The sequence below is a fragment of the Acinonyx jubatus genome, chromosome E2, assembly GCF_027475565.1.
Source record: "Acinonyx jubatus isolate Ajub_Pintada_27869175 chromosome E2, VMU_Ajub_asm_v1.0, whole genome shotgun sequence".
Classification (NCBI taxonomy): Eukaryota; Metazoa; Chordata; class Mammalia; order Carnivora; family Felidae; genus Acinonyx; species Acinonyx jubatus.
In genome coordinates, this window is record NC_069396.1 from 46,292,808 (window position 1) to 46,308,462 (window position 15,655).

The window sequence follows — 15,655 nt, forward strand, 5'->3', positions numbered from 1 at the left end:
ATCCGAACCGGGCTCCAGGCTCTGAGCTGTCAGCACAGAGCCCGACTCAAGGCTCGAACTCGCGAACGGTGAGATCATGACCTGAGCCGAAGTCGGACACTCAACCGACTGAGCCACCCAGGTGCGCCCCCCCCCCCCCCCCCGCCAAGATTTTCTTTTTAAATAATCTCTACACCCAATGTGGGGCTCAAACTCAAGCCTGAGATCAAGAGCCTCAGGCTGTACCGACTGAGCTAGCCAGGGGCCCCAGCAGTGCAGTTGAGTAAGAGAATGACCTGATTCTTACCTGATGTGTGCTTAAGTATTTAAGATGAATGGTCATCCTGTCTACAACTTACTCCCGAATGGTTCAGGAAAAAAAAAAAAAAAGGACAAAGCAAACATGGCAAATCATTCACAGTTATTAAATCTGGACAGAGGTAATGGGTGGGGTTTATTATACGGTTCTATCCACTTTTCTGTATGTTTGGAACTTTTTAGTAAAAACGGGTTTTGGCAAACAGAACACCCATTATGGCAGGGGATTCTACTGACCAAAGGCAGGGCTGGAACCCACCAGGAGCTTTCAGAAGGGCTGGGGGTCCCACCTGATGCTCGATATTACTATAGATTGTAGATCTGTGCCCCCCGAGCTATGGACATGTTGTCCACGTCGCAATCCAGCCCCTTCTTCCTGGCGTAGAGAACCTCAGTTTTATTCAGGACCAGACAGTAATATTCTCAGGGAATTAGTTTCATTTGAGGTAGAAATGGCCAGGTCTGTGGGAAGAATGATGGGGGCAATCTGGGTGACTTTATCCTGCTTGATAAAAACTAGGAGACACACATGCCTCCTAGAATTGGGGGGAGGTGTCTGTGATTGGAGGGGGCGTGACGAGGAAGACGTCAACGTGAAGCAATGTCCCATTTCCTGGCCTGGTTGTTGGTTATATGAGTGTTTGCACTATGATAATCCATTTATGCTGTATGTTTATGGACTTTTTGGTGTGTATGTTACAGTGTTGTTACACATACAGTGTGTGTGCGCGTGTGTGTATAAAATGTTTTCTTTCCTAGGGAGCGTGGGTGGCTCAGGCAGTTGAGCATCTGACTCTTGATTTCAGCTCAGATCGTGATCCCAAGGTCGTGGGATCGAGCCCTGAGTTGGGCTCCACACTGAGTGTGGAGCCTGCTTAAGATTCTCTCTCTCGGGGCGCCTGGGTGGCTCAGTCGGTTAAGCGTCCGACTTCGGCTCAGGTCATGATCTCATGGTCTGTGGGTTCGAGGCCCACGTCGGGCTCTGTGCTGATGGCTCTGAGTCTGGAGCCTGCTTCGGATTCTGTGTCTCCTTCTCTGTCTGCCCCTCCCCAACGCGCGCTCACGCTCTGTTTCTCAGAAATAAATAGATGTAAAAAAAATAAATAAAAGATTAAAAAAAAGATTCTTTTCTGCTGCCCCTCCCCCACTCACGTGCACTTGTGCAAGCGCACATGCTCTCTCTCCCTGAAGAAAATATTAATAATAATAAAATAAAGAAATAGAAATGTTTTCTTTCTTGTGGCAAATGTTGAGTGAAGACACAGTCATGCAGGAGGTGTTGGCGGCCATCTTGGGACAATTGGGTGGCAAATCCCAAGTTGGATGACAGCATGCTGAGGATGATGGAGGAGAAAAATGGACAGAGGTGTCCCTCGCTGTCATCACTGAGCCACTGCACCAACCCAGGTGTTACATACCTCCTGGTTAGGAAGAGGGAAAAAATGCCCTCAATCTTCAAAGCCTCTTGGAATTGGGTTTCCTTTACTGTTTCCCAAAGCATCTTGGGAATTGTGGTGGGGGTCTCCAAAGCCACCCTTGGGTTTGGTGATTCACCAGAAGCAGTCACAGGACGCAGAGGGTGCAATGCTCACAGTTAGAGTTTACTACGGTGGAAGGGAAAAGGTGCATGGCAAGAAATCCAGAGGAAACCGGGCGCAAGCTTCCAAGAGTCCCTCCCCCACCCCCCTACCCCCCACCCCGCCCCCAGCGGAGCGATCAGGATGCAGCCTAGGTCCTTCAGCAATGATGGGTGACAGCTCATGCAAATATTGTCCACCTGGGACACTCACTTGAACCTAGGAGTCTAGCGTTTTTTTGTTTTTGTTTTTGTTTTTGTTTTTGTTTTTTTAGGAGTCTAGGGTTTTTACTGGAGGTTGGCCATGGAGGCACACAGTGTTTGAAGCCTGACTCCAGAGCTCCCGGACGAAAGGAGACGTTCAACTGCACATTATATTTTCTTTTCTTTAAAAAAAATTTTTTTTAATGTTTATTTATTTTTGAGAGACAGAGAGACAGAGCACAAATGGGGGAGCAGCAGAGAGAGAGGGAGACACAGAATCCGAAGCAGGCTCCAGGCTCCGAGCTGTCAGCACAGAGCCCGACGCGGGGCTCGAACTCACGGACCGCGAGATCGTGACCTGAGCCGAAGTCGGACGCTCAGCCGACGGAGCCACCCAGGCGCCCCTCAGCTGCAAATTATATTTTCTGCACCAACTATCTAGACAAACAAGCGCCAGGGTGGTTCGAGCCCCCAAGTGTGCAAAAACAATCTTGTCAGAACATTCAGAGAGCTCCATTGCCGGGTGCTGGCTAAGGGCCAGTCAGGAAAACAGGCGCCTCTCGGGACTGCATATTGGGCCTGCTGAATGAACTTTTTTTTTCTACATAAATATAATCATCACTTTCATTCTTGTCTTCGAGTACATGGAGGTCCAGAGGGGTTAAGAAACGGAATGTGCCCAAAGCCACCCTAACAAGTGCTGATGCTCTTTAGTTTCTGGCATGACTGCTTCCAGTTGGCCACATCAGTGGGACCGCCTCTCCAGACCAAAGAAAACACGGACGTGGGCTGGATTTGGCCCCAGGGCCTGCAGCCCTCATCCCTGGGATATCGAGATTCCACTGAAATCCTTATAAGGGAGTGCGAGGGGGGAGAAATCCCCAAAGGTAAAGGAAGGGATGTCAGAGGAAGGCCACACGAAGGGACAGATATGTCAACACACTTCCCAAAGAAGGAGCTCCACTCGTTGGGGGAGCAGTGGGCTCTGGGACAGGAAGAGGGGCTCAGAACTTGCAGGAAGGGCTTAGAGGGGAGGGTCCAGGTGGCGTCAGGGGGCAAGTGGAAAGGGGAGCTGGAATCCAGCTGTGTCAGCTGGCTGCTTACTCCCTCCTCCCAGGCGGCCCCACATTGAAACCCCGCCCCGGGAGGAACTATTCCATAAAGCAATACTTTTGGAATTGTGGTTATTTCATTATATTTTTTTAAGTAAGCTCCACGCCCAGCGTGGGGCTTGAACTCACAACCCGGAGCCCAAGAGCCACGTGCTCTACAGACTGAGCCAGCCAGGGGCTCCTGGAATGGTGACTGAGGATCATTCTTGGAGCGGCCACCTCTCCCCTGGGGGCATTTGGGAAACTGGAGGAAGGTTTTTATTACAAGGATTAGGGGGAGCGACCATCACTTCCTGGACAGGGGACCAGGGCACCAAGATGCCAAATGTCCCATGAGGCTTCCCACAGTGGCCCCGACGGAGAGTCCCACACTACAATCCATGAGACATTCGTGGAAGTTAAGAACCTGCTTATAATTACCCGAGTTCAGCACTGAGCTCCGTTTACTTATAAACAAAGTTATACATTTTCCAGAAATGCACACACGGCTCGCACCAAGGGAGGTTCGTTCATTGTTCGCCACTGGGTTCTTCGAATCACAAATACAGTATATTGTGTCTGTTTTGTTTGTGGCAGTCAGAGAGCATTCAGGAAGATTCTGCCCCGAGTACACACTCCCAGCCCCATCGTTATGTCTTGAGGCTTTATCAGGCCTGAGTCTTTCATGAGTGTATTACAAATTACTTTCCCCTTATTCTTTCCTTATATCACAATAAGGGCATTATCTTGATTAAAAAAAAAAACTTTTGGTATGTGGGTAGGTTATATTATCCACAAATTTTATTTCGGGGTGGCGAAAGGAGCATTAAAAAATATTTATTATAATACTAATCTACGGTGATAACAATCAGAACAGCAGTTACCCCGGAGGGTGGGTGGTGGGTGGTGAGAGGTTTGACTGCAAAGGGGCACAAAAGAACTTTCTGGAGCAATAGAAATGTTCTTTACCTTGACTGGGGTGGTATACAACTGTCAAAAGTCATTAAACTGCATACTTAAAGTGGGCTTGTTGCATTGCAATTGTAGTGCAAATTATAACATCACTCGGGCTGAATAAAACATAAATTTAAAAATATTTGTGCAGAAAAAATTTTAAGTACGTATTTGTTACAGAAAGGAGGTAATGGATCTGCTGAGGCTTTGAAATTGATTAGGTGGATTTGTGTGGGAATCTGAAAACAAAGATGAAACAATAGCAGAAGAGATCATTTCATCCAGGGCTGCTTTTCACACAAGTTATGCAAAACTTTCAACTAAATAATAAATGTGCAGATGTGGATGCAGGTTGGGTTGCGATGTGAATACATTTCTTATTTGGAGTTGCAGTCAAAAAACTTCGAGGGGTGCCTGGGTGGCTCAGCTGGTTGAGCGTCTGACTCTTGCTTTTGACTCAGGTCATGATCCCAGTGTCATGGGATCGAGCCCCATGTAGGGCTCTATGCTGAGTGTTGAGCCTGCTTGGGAATTTCTCTCTCTCTGTCTCCCTCTCTCTCTCTCCTCTGTCTCCCTCCCCTGCTCACACTCTCTCTCTAAAAATAAAACAAAAACCAAAAAACTTTGAAAACCACACTCTAAAATAGAAATCGCCAGACTTTCAAAGCGATCACTCATATTTCGGCACAAAGCGGATTCAGGGCAATGGCTTCGCTCATGGTGGTGGACGTCAATCTGTCCCCTCACATCGTTATCTTTGTTTAAAGTTTTTTAAAGTTTATTTGTTTTTGAGAGAGACAGAGTGGGACTGAGCGGGGAGGGGGGAGCAGAGAGAGAGGGAGACAGAATCCAAAGGGGGCTCCAGGCTCTGAGCTGTCAGCACAGAGCCCAACGCGGGGCTCAATCCCATGAACCGTGAGATCATGACCTGAGCTGAAGTCGGATGCTCAACCGACTGAGCCATTCAGGTGCCACCCCGCCCCCCACATCATTTTCTTAATAGATTCTTTTACAGCAACCCGATCTGATGTGATTAGATTAAATCATTCTGGCTTTACCTGAGAAGCTCGTCAGTCAGGAGCTTGTGTCTGAAGCTTGCAAGAAGATGAGATACAGGGAAGGGAGAAAGAAGGTGATGGGGTAAAGAATCAGAATCTCAATCTTTCATAATGAAAACTTAATACATAATGTCTAAATTCAATCAATCCAGCCATTAACACTCACAAAATGGGAAAAATATAAGTCATATCACACACAAAGGGCTAATTTTCCTAACATGCATACAGATTACTAAGCTTTGGAATGGGAAGCTCGTCATCACCATCACCATCAATAACACCAAAAGGTGGAGAAACAGAGTGGTTTGAGACTTCTTAAGAACAATACAGATTTTCCTTGACTTACGATGGGATCATGTCCTGATGAACCCATCATAAGTTGAAAGTACTAGGGGCTCCTGGGTAGTTCAGTTGGTTGGGCTTCCGACTTCAGCTCAGGTCATGATCTCATAGCTCGTGAGTTCGAGCCCCGCATCAGGCTCTGTGCTGACAGCTTGGAGCCTGGAGCCTGCTTCACATTCTGTGTCTCCCTCTTTCTCTGCCCCTGCCCTGTTCATGCTCTGTCTCTCCTTCAAAATTAAATAAACATAAAAAAAAATTTTTTTTAAGTTGAAAGTGCTAGAAGTCAAAGACACATTTAATACACCCAGCCTGCTGAACATCATAGCTTAGCCTAGCCAACCTAAAACATGCTCGGAACACTTACATATTAGCCTACAGTTGGGCAAAATCATCTCACACAAAGCCTATTTTACACTAAAGTGTTGAATATCTTATGTCAATATCGAATGTTGTACTGAAAGTGAAAACCAGATGGTTGTTTGTATTGGTTGTTGACCCTCACGATCGCGGGGCTGACTGGGAGCCGCGGTTTCCTTGCCACTTCCTAGCATCGTGATATGCCCATCCCTGCATATCACTAGCCCCAGAAAAGATCCAAATCCAAAATCTGAAATCTAGTTTCTACTGAATGCGTATTGCTTTTGCGCCATCGTAACAGTCAAAAGATCATAAGCCGAGAATCATTATTGTACATCGGGACCATCTATGTTACCAACGTGAGGGCAAGGGAGCAATGCCTTCAAAATTCTGAAGGAAACTACTTTCTGTCCCCGAATTCTACAGCCAGCCAAACTATCACTTGAGCGAGAGGGGGAGTTGAAGACATTTTCTGAAGCACAAGCTTTAAAAAATGTACCTCCTGAGACCCCTTCCTCAAGAAGCTGGAGGATGTGCTCTATAAAATGAAAGTGTCATTAAGGAAGAGAAGGAACTGGGACCCCAGACACACAGGGGGCCCTTCACAGGAGAGAAGTGAGGGGAACCCCAAGGATGATGGAAATCCCAGCACTTCAGCTAGTCTCAAAATTACAGGTCAACCAGTCCTAGTAGGACCATGTGACTGCAGGGACACTCACGTTGAGGGCTGTCATCCCCAGATGCCAACTGCCATTGAACTGTTTTGTTTTCTTTTGATTTTTAACCTGAGGAGAGAACGGCTGGATGGACACGAACCACATTCTTGTCTGTAGTTGACTTGTCGCGGCCATGATGGAGACCCTGTTCTCCCTCCACAACTGGCTGCTGGATCCCCACCCAGGGGGCTCATTTCTCCCCAAAAAAATGTGCTGCTTGGCTCCCACTCATGAGAGCTGTGGAAGGCTGGGGGTGTTCTCAAAAGTGGAAGACACAGGGCTGACCACATTCAGGCCGGCTGTGCTGGACGTGGCCCACATGTCCGCCCTGACTAACACTCATTTACATATGGTTAGCCGTATGCTTTCTAGGATTCATTCAGGCCCTCACCCACTGAATTCTCCAGAAGGGGTTTGTGTAGACTCTCAAGGAAGCTGCCACCAGATTACGACCTGGATATGGTCCAGCTCTTCCTCTCCCAAGGACTTCCGTTGAAGAGTGGCTGGTGTGCCCTTTCCTTACACAGATAGATGGCTCTTCTCTTGTTCTTTAACCTTTCCTTCTCTTGCAAAAAGCTTTCTTGTTTCCCTTGGGGCCATAGCTTGGGAGAGAGCTCCAGAGTGGTTACAAAGCTGCCCAGTGGGGCTGCAGGGAGAGGTTCAGGCACGAGCCCTGACCCCAGGGGGGATGCCAGATGGACCGGTCAAAGGCCGCTGGGCTCCAGTGTTTCCTAGTCATGGTTGTGTTCCCTTATCACTTTTTAAAAACTCAACCATAACAGTGGATAAATAGATATTATTATACACTAGGATCACAGTTACCACGAGAAAGGTGAACCCAGAGTGTGCAGTCTAACTGATAACGCCGTACTGACATAAATTTCTCAGTTTTGACAAACGTACTGTGGCTTTTTTTTTTAAATGTTTATTTATTTTTGAGACAGAGACAGAGCATGAACAGGGGAGGGTCAGAGAGAGAAGGAGGCACAGAATCTGAAACAGGCTCCAGGCTCCCAGCTGTCAGCACAGAGCCCGACGCGGGGCTCGAACTCACGGACCGTGAGATCATGACCTGAGCCGAAGTCGGCCGCTCAACCGACTGAGCCACCCAGGTGCCCCAAACATACTGTGGTTTTGTAAGATACTAGATGCGAACATCAGGAGAAACGGGGCAAGGGGTCTACTACACTGGAGCACTCTGTACTACCTTTGCAACTTTCTGTTGATGTAAAATTATTCTAAAATTAAAACATCGGGGTGCCTGGGTGGCTCAGTCGATTAAGCATCCAACTCTTGATTTCGGCTCAGGTCAGGATCTCACACGGTTCATAAGTTCAAGCCCCACGTCTGGCTCCTTGCTGACAGCATGGAGTTTGCTTGGGATTCTCTCTCTCCCTCTCTCTCTGCCCCTCTCCCGATTACTCGCGTGTGCGTGCATGCTCACTCTCTCTCTCTCTCAAAAATAAATAAAACTTAAAAAAAAACAAAAAAACAAAATTAAAACATTGAAAAGAAATGTCATAGGGCCACCTGGTTGGCTCAATCAGTAGAGCATGGGACTCTTTCTTTTAAAATATAGCAGCCTCTTATAAGGCATAGATTTTTAAAATTTTATCTCTGAGGGAGAGCACGAGCAGGGCAGAAGCAGAGAGAGAGGGGAACAGAGGATCCAAAGCACAGGCTCCACACGGACAGCAGTGAGCCCGATGTGGTGCTCAAACTCACCAACGGAACTCGCCAACCGTGAGATCATGACCTGAGCCGAAGCCGGGCACTCAACTGACTGGGCCACCCAGGTGCCCCAGAGCATGTGACTCTTGCTCTTGGGGTCGTGAGTTCAAGCCCCATGTTGGGCCTAGCGCTTACTTAAAAAATAAATAAATAAATAAGTGGGTGAATAAAATTAAAAAAATAAAAAGAAATGTCAACCATTATGGTGTCGGAGGACGGAGGAATTGCACGTAGGTGATCAACTATAGAGAAAAGAAAAGAAAGAGTAACACAAGAGGTCATGATAATGGCGACACGGGACTTGGGTGGGGCACACAGGTGGTGCTAAGACACTGAGGATGAGCTCGTTCCTCACCCAGGTGACGAGTTTACGGGCTTCTAAATTGTTATTCTTTAAGCTGTACACAGGGGTCTTACAACTCTGTACTGTGTTCTATGAAACCGAATACAATATTTGGGTAGTGTCTTACACACAGTCTGGTAGTGACCTACCACCAACGACACCCCAGCCAGAGTGAACACACATATCACAGGCATTCGGTTCTGTGTTCTCAGGGAAAATCCTCCCCTCCAAAACAAAACCAACTCCCTAAAGGGTATTCTACTCAATAAACATGTGTTTCATCATTTTGTTGCTCCTTCTCATAGCACAAACACCTTTCTTGTGGTAGCTGTGCTCCCAGTATATAATAATACCCATTTCTAAGATATCATGGGTCCTCGTTCAGTAGTGTTTTGTTATTGTTCTCAGATTTCAACCTCAACTCAAGCTTTATCTAAATCACCGTTCAGTGATCAGCTCTAATGTGTGAGGAAAAACAGGACGTCTTGCCCAGAGGTAAGCGGCTTAAGCCATCTGCGGTGGCTGACCCAGAGGCAGGCACTTTATGCTTGGCTTTCCTCATCTGTGAAATGGGTATAATGAAATCCCTACTCACACCCTTGTTAGGATGTGTAAAGCACTTAAATGTGGTCAGTTTTTTTGTTTGTGTTTTCAACATTTATTTATTTTTGAGAGAGAGAGAGAGAGAGACAGGGCTCAAGTGGAGGAGGAGCAGAGACAGAGGGAGACACGGAATCCAAAGCAGACTCCGGGCTCCGAGCTGTTAGTACAGAGCCCCACACAGTTCAGTTTCATGAACCTCAAGATCACGACCTGAGCCGAAGTCAGATGCTTAACTAACTGAGTCACCCAGGTGCCCCATGGATGTGTAAAGCACTTAGAATGACACCATGGCACCCACTGAGTACCCTGGAAATGTTCTTTTTTAAAAAAAGACAAAGAGTTTTTAAACGCAATTAAAAAAAATTTTTTTAATGTTTATTTTTGAGAGAGACACACAGAGAGACAGAGCTCGAGTGGGGGAGGGGCAGAGAGAGAGGGAGACACAGAATCTGAAGCAGGCTTCAGTCTCTGAGCCATCAGCACAGAGCCTGATGCAGGGGCTCGAACTCACATGCCGTGAGACCTGAGCCGAAGTTGGACACTTAACAGACTCGTCACCCAGGTGCCCAAAGGTAATTTTATTTTATTTATTTATTTTTTAAATGTTTATTTATTTTTGAGACAGAGAGAGAGACAGAGCATGAACGGGGGAGGGTCAGAGAGAGAGGGAGACACAGAATCCGAAGCAGGCTCCAGGCTCTGAGCTGTCAGCACACAGCCCGACACGGGGCTCGAACTCACGGACCGTGAGATCATGACCTGAGCCGAAGTCGGATGCTTAACTGACTGAGCCACCCAGGTGCCCCCCAAAGGTCATTTTAAATAACATCTGTTTTTAACTCTTACATAGTTTGGCTTTAAAGTCAATCCTTCCCTACCCTTCTCAATGTGACTCCAATGCGGCCAAACAATGGAACAATAGATAGGTGGGTACATACTGATGAGAGCTCACATGTGTTAAGGGTTTACTCTGTCCCAGGCCTCAATTTCTGGATCTTATGGAACCATCACTCCCACCCCACGATTGGACAGTGTTGGGAGATGCCCCTGAACTTGAGGCGTGAAATCCAGGATGTGATGGCTCATGTCTATGGGCGGAGGGCGCTGGAAATGATTCTCAGCTCTTCTTACTAAGGCATATATCTCAAGTTAGTGAGTTCACTTCTCTGAGCCTCAGTTTCCCGTTCTAGAACACGAGGGTATGAGGAGGAGTGTGGAATCTACACAATCCCACTCATGGCACCTGACACATAGTGAGCACCCACTGGCTCGGGTCATGACTATAAGGATGAAGCCTCAGGTAGGCGGGAGACTGGGTGTTCGGGGGGGCTCCCCTGGGTCTGTCACAGGAAGCTTCCATATCCAATAGGGTGAGTCACCCTTCCTTCCTACCATAATTTGAGGCAGAGTGGCATCTCCCAGGAGGCGAGCGGTGTCCTGGTCACACCCCTCACCTCCAGTGGCTCACAGGTCCCCTGACACATGACATCATAGTCAGGATGAAATAATGGAGCCAAAGGTTTGGATGAAAGGAAGTTGTTCTCTGTTCGTCTCTTCCTCTCAATCTCAAATTCTTTTTTGTTTTTTTAATTTTTCGATGTTTACTTATTTTTTGAGAGAGAAGCAGAGAGACAGAGCGTGAGCGGGGGAGGAGCAGAGAGAGAGAGAGAGGGAGACACAGAATCCGAAACAGGCTCCAGGCTCTGAGCTGTCAGCACAGAGCCCGACGCGGGGCTCGAACTCGCGAACTGCAAGATCGTGACTTGACTCGAAGTCAGGTGCTTAACCGACGGAGCCACCCAGGCGCCCCCAATCTCAAACTCTTGAACCTAGCACTTTCGGGTTCCTCTTGAAGCAGCGGTGCCCTAGGGAGTGGGCAACGGCCTTGGTTACCCCCGGTGAAGAAGGTGGTGTGGAAGATGGGCTCATGTTCTCAATAGTGAGGATTCATTCACGTATGCAATCATTTAACCTTTCTTGTACACCTACCGTGTACCAGGCAGACAAAATCCCTCGCCTTCCTGAAGCTGACAACCTAGTGGGGAAGTCAGACAGACGTAACGCCGGGGGAAATATTCTAATCTGTTAGAAAGTGAGGCGTGGGGCACCTGGGTGGCACAGTCGGTTAAGCGTCCGACTTCAGCCAGGTCACGATCTCGCGGTCCGGGAGTTCGAGCCCCGCGTCGGGCTCTGGGCTGATGGCTCGGAGCCTGGAGCCTGTTTCCGATTCTGTGTCTCCCTCTCTCTCTGCCCCTCCCCCGTTCATGCTCTGTCTCTCTCTGTCCCAAAAATAAATAAACGTTGAAAAAAAATTAAAAAAAAAATAAATAAATAATAAAAAAAATCATAAGGAAGAGAAAATATAGTGATAATGCTGTATTTACAAAGTCTACGGACATGTGGGCCCATACAATTTATTTATTTTTTAAATGTTTATCTTTGAGAGAGAGAACACAAGCCGGGGTAGGGCAGAGAGAGAGAGAGAGGGAAACACAGAATCTGAATGAGGGTCCGGACTCTGAGCTGTCAGCACAGAGCCCGAGCATGGAGCCCAACGTGGGGCTTGAACCCACAAACTGTGAGATCACGACCTGGGATGCAGTCAGACGCTTAACCCGCTGAACCACCGAGGCGACCCTGGACCCACACAGCTTAAAGCTGTATTGTTCAAGGGTCAGCTGTATAGGTTGACCACTCTATGCTGTGAATGTACCAGAACAAAATGCTCATTATATATCATTTGCGAGAGCAAAAAATGGAAACAACTTAAATTTCCAGCCACAGCTGGTGTGTAAACATATAAACATATTGTGGTGTATTCGCACAATGGAATACTACTCGGCAACGAGGACGAATGGATTGCGTCACGCACCCAACCTGGATGAATTTCACAATCGTAGCGTTGAGGGAAAGAAGCCCACACAGGAGTTCATACTGTAGAATATATTTACATCGTGTGGAAAAGAGGCACAATGAAACTCCTGTCTCTAAGGAGGCATACTTAGGCAATAAAACCTAAACCAGGTCAAAGTCAGTCCAGTAGGCACCTTCTCAGGGATGGAGAAAGTAGTGCCTGGGAGGAGGTGGGGAGGAGCTTATGGAAAGCTGGTAGAATTTGTTGCCTCACCTGGGTGGTGGTTATACAGGTACGGTCCCTTTGTCCTAATTCAGGAAGTGGACTACTTGTGTTTCAGGTACCCTGCATATGTTATGTCGTATTTCACAAGGAAGAAGGTTCAAATAATTTAAAAATGATTTAGAGGGGCGCCGGGGTGGCTCAGTCGGTTGAGCGGCCGACTTCGGCTCAGGTCATGATCTCACAGTTCATGGGTTCGAGCCCCGCGTCGGGCTCTGTGCTGACAGTTCGGAACCTGGAGCCTGCTTGGGATTCTGTGTCTCCCCCCCCCCCCCCCCGCCCCTCCCCTGCTTGCACTCTGTTTCTCTCTCTCAAAAATAAATAAACATTAAAAAAAATTTTTTTTAATGATTTAGAAAAGGAAGCTCATCACAGCCTCATGTTACAAACGGAGTAGACCAGATGTCTATGATATAATAATCATTGGAAGGGACGTGCGTGGCCCTTGCTTTGTGCTGTTGTTTATTATCTGTTACCTTATTTCATCTTTATGACAACCCTCTGAGACAGTTACTACCATTATTCCCATTTAACAGATGGGGAAACTGAGGTCCGGTGAAGTTCAGTAACTTGCCTACGTCAGTCAGCGCTAGAGCTCGATCTAATCCCAGGCCGTCGGGCCCCAGAGTCTGTGCTCTGTTCACCACCACGAGACTCTCTCCTCTCTAAGGAGAAGCAGAAATAGGGAAGCAGAAGGCTATTTCTCAAAACACAAAGCTGTCTGATGAGAGGATCTGGAAATCGTTCTACGGCCGTCTGTCCGGACAACAGGGGAAGGCCGTGATGGGAGCAGGGCTGGGGGGCAGGGCACAGGGAGCTGTGAGCCCCTCACCCACCACATCAGAGACCAGCAGGTACAAACAATTCTAGTGGGGCTTATTTATTGTTATTATTATTATTATTAATTTTTTTATTTTTTTTACTTATTTATTTTTCTACTGGGGCTTTTAACCGGAGCTGGTGGATGGAATTCAGCGGCTACGTGATTTTGGATGGGAAAGCCCATGACCTCTTTGCTTTCACTGCCCTTTAACTCAGCAGTCCTCAAAGAGTGGTTGGGGAACCCCCGTGAATCCCCAAGACCTTTTTCAGGGCATCAATGAGATCAAAACTCTTTCCTTTTCTTTTCTTTTTCTCAACTTTATTTATTTTTGAGAGAAAGAGAGAGTGCGTTCATGGACACATGCACATGACTGGGGGAGGGGCAGACAGAGAGGGAGAGAGGAAATCCCAAGCAGGCTCTGCACCACCAGCCCAGAGCTGCAGGTGGGGCTTGAATTCACAAACCCGGAGAATGATCTGGGCTGAAATCAAAAGTCCGACGCTTAACCCACTGAGCCACCCAGGTACCCCAAAACTATTTTCATAATAACACTGAGATGTGTTCGTCCTTTTCACTCTCCGAAGGCTGCTCGACCTGTGGTGACATCATTGATAGCACGGCTAATGAAATGTACGCATGTGTATTCTTGCGTTTGAAAAACTGCTCATTTTAGGGGCACCTGGGTGGCTCAGTGGGTTGAGTGTGGGACTCTTGATTTTGACTCAAGTCATGATCTCAGAGATCATGAGATGGAGCCTGGCACTGGGATTCATGCTCACAGTGCAGAGCCTGCTTGGGCTTCCCTCTCTCTCTCTCTCTCTCTCTCTCTCTCTCTCTCACTCTCTGCCCAGCGCCTCAAAATAAATAAACAAACTAAATAAAAACTTCTCGGGGCACCTATGTGGCTCAGTCGGTTGGGCATCTGACTTCAGCTCAGGTCATGATCTCGTGGTTCATGAGTTTGACCCCCCCAGCATCGGGCTCTGTGCTGACAGCTGGAGCCTGCTTCGGATTCTGTGTCTCCTTCCCTCTCTGCCCCTCCCCTGCTCGCACTCTGCCTCTGTCTCTGTCTCTCTCAAAAAATAAATAAATAAACATTAAGAAAAAAAATTTAAAAACCTCTCCTTTTATTTTTCTTGCATGACAAGTAGCAATGGATATAACCTATATGTGTGTGTGTGTGTGTGTGTGTGTGTGTGTACACAAAACGTCTTTGGGGTCCTCAATAATTTTTAAGAGGATACAGAAGGGCTGCTGCGATTGAAATTTACCATGTCCTTCTGTCCTACTTTCAGACTTTCAGCTCTGCTATGAGAAGAAATCAAAGATGTTTTCAAATCCCACTGAGTCATTGCAGGCCACTCAACCATCTTCTGTTCATCCATTAAAACTTCGGAGTTTGCCATAATTTTCTGAACCTGCACTAGATCTTGAAGTTTAATGCATTAAGAAGGAAGCGCACATCTCACCGTATCATGTATTTGTTTTAAAAATATTTCAATATTGGGGCGCCTGGGTGGTTCAGTCGGGTAAGCATCTGACTCTTTTTTTTTTTTTTTAATTTTTTTTTCAACGTTTATTTATTTTTGGGACAGAGAGAGACAGAGCATGAACGGGGGAGGGGCAGAGAAAGAGGGAGACACAGAATCGAAAACAGGTTCCAGGCTCCGAGCCATCAGCCCAGAGCCCGACGCGGGGCTCGAACTCCCGGACCGCGAGATCGTGACCTGGCTGAAGTCGGACGCTTAACCGACTGCGCCACCCAGGGGCCCCAAGGGTAAGGCGTCCAACTCTTGATGTCGGCTCAGGTCACGCTCTCAGGGTCTGTGAGATCGAACCCCACGTCGGGCTCTGTGCTGACAGTGCAGAGCTTCTTTGGGATTCTCTCTCTTTCTCCCACTCCCTCTCCATCTGCTCCTCCTCCACTCGCACTTTTTCTCTCTCTCTCAAAATAAATAAATAAACTTAAAAAAATTTTTTTAAATCTTTCAAGATCTATAATTTGGTAGCATCGGTTTCCTTCATAATCCTGTGTGTTTATTTCATGCCTGTAAAGACATGATTCAGGGAAGGGCTTCACCAGCCCGCTTAGCACAAAAAAAGTTTAGAAGCCTCAGCTTCTGCAAGAAAGACTAAAAGCAAGGGCAACTTACAATTGGGGGCGGGAGTGGGAATCGAGGGTGTTTGAGGATGAAAGAATTGTTTATTGTTACATTTTAAGCTGTAACGGGGACTCTGGAAGGTAAAAAAAAAAAATCCGAACAGTACAAAAGGCCCATCTGGAACCCCGCCCCCCTTCAGTGTCACTCCGAAATCTGTTGTAGCCAACCTGGGGACATTGTTATACTTTGAATTACAAAAACCAAGTAGGCGGGGTCATTTTATTTGCTGCGGGGAAGAGAGAACAATCGAAAACCTGGACCC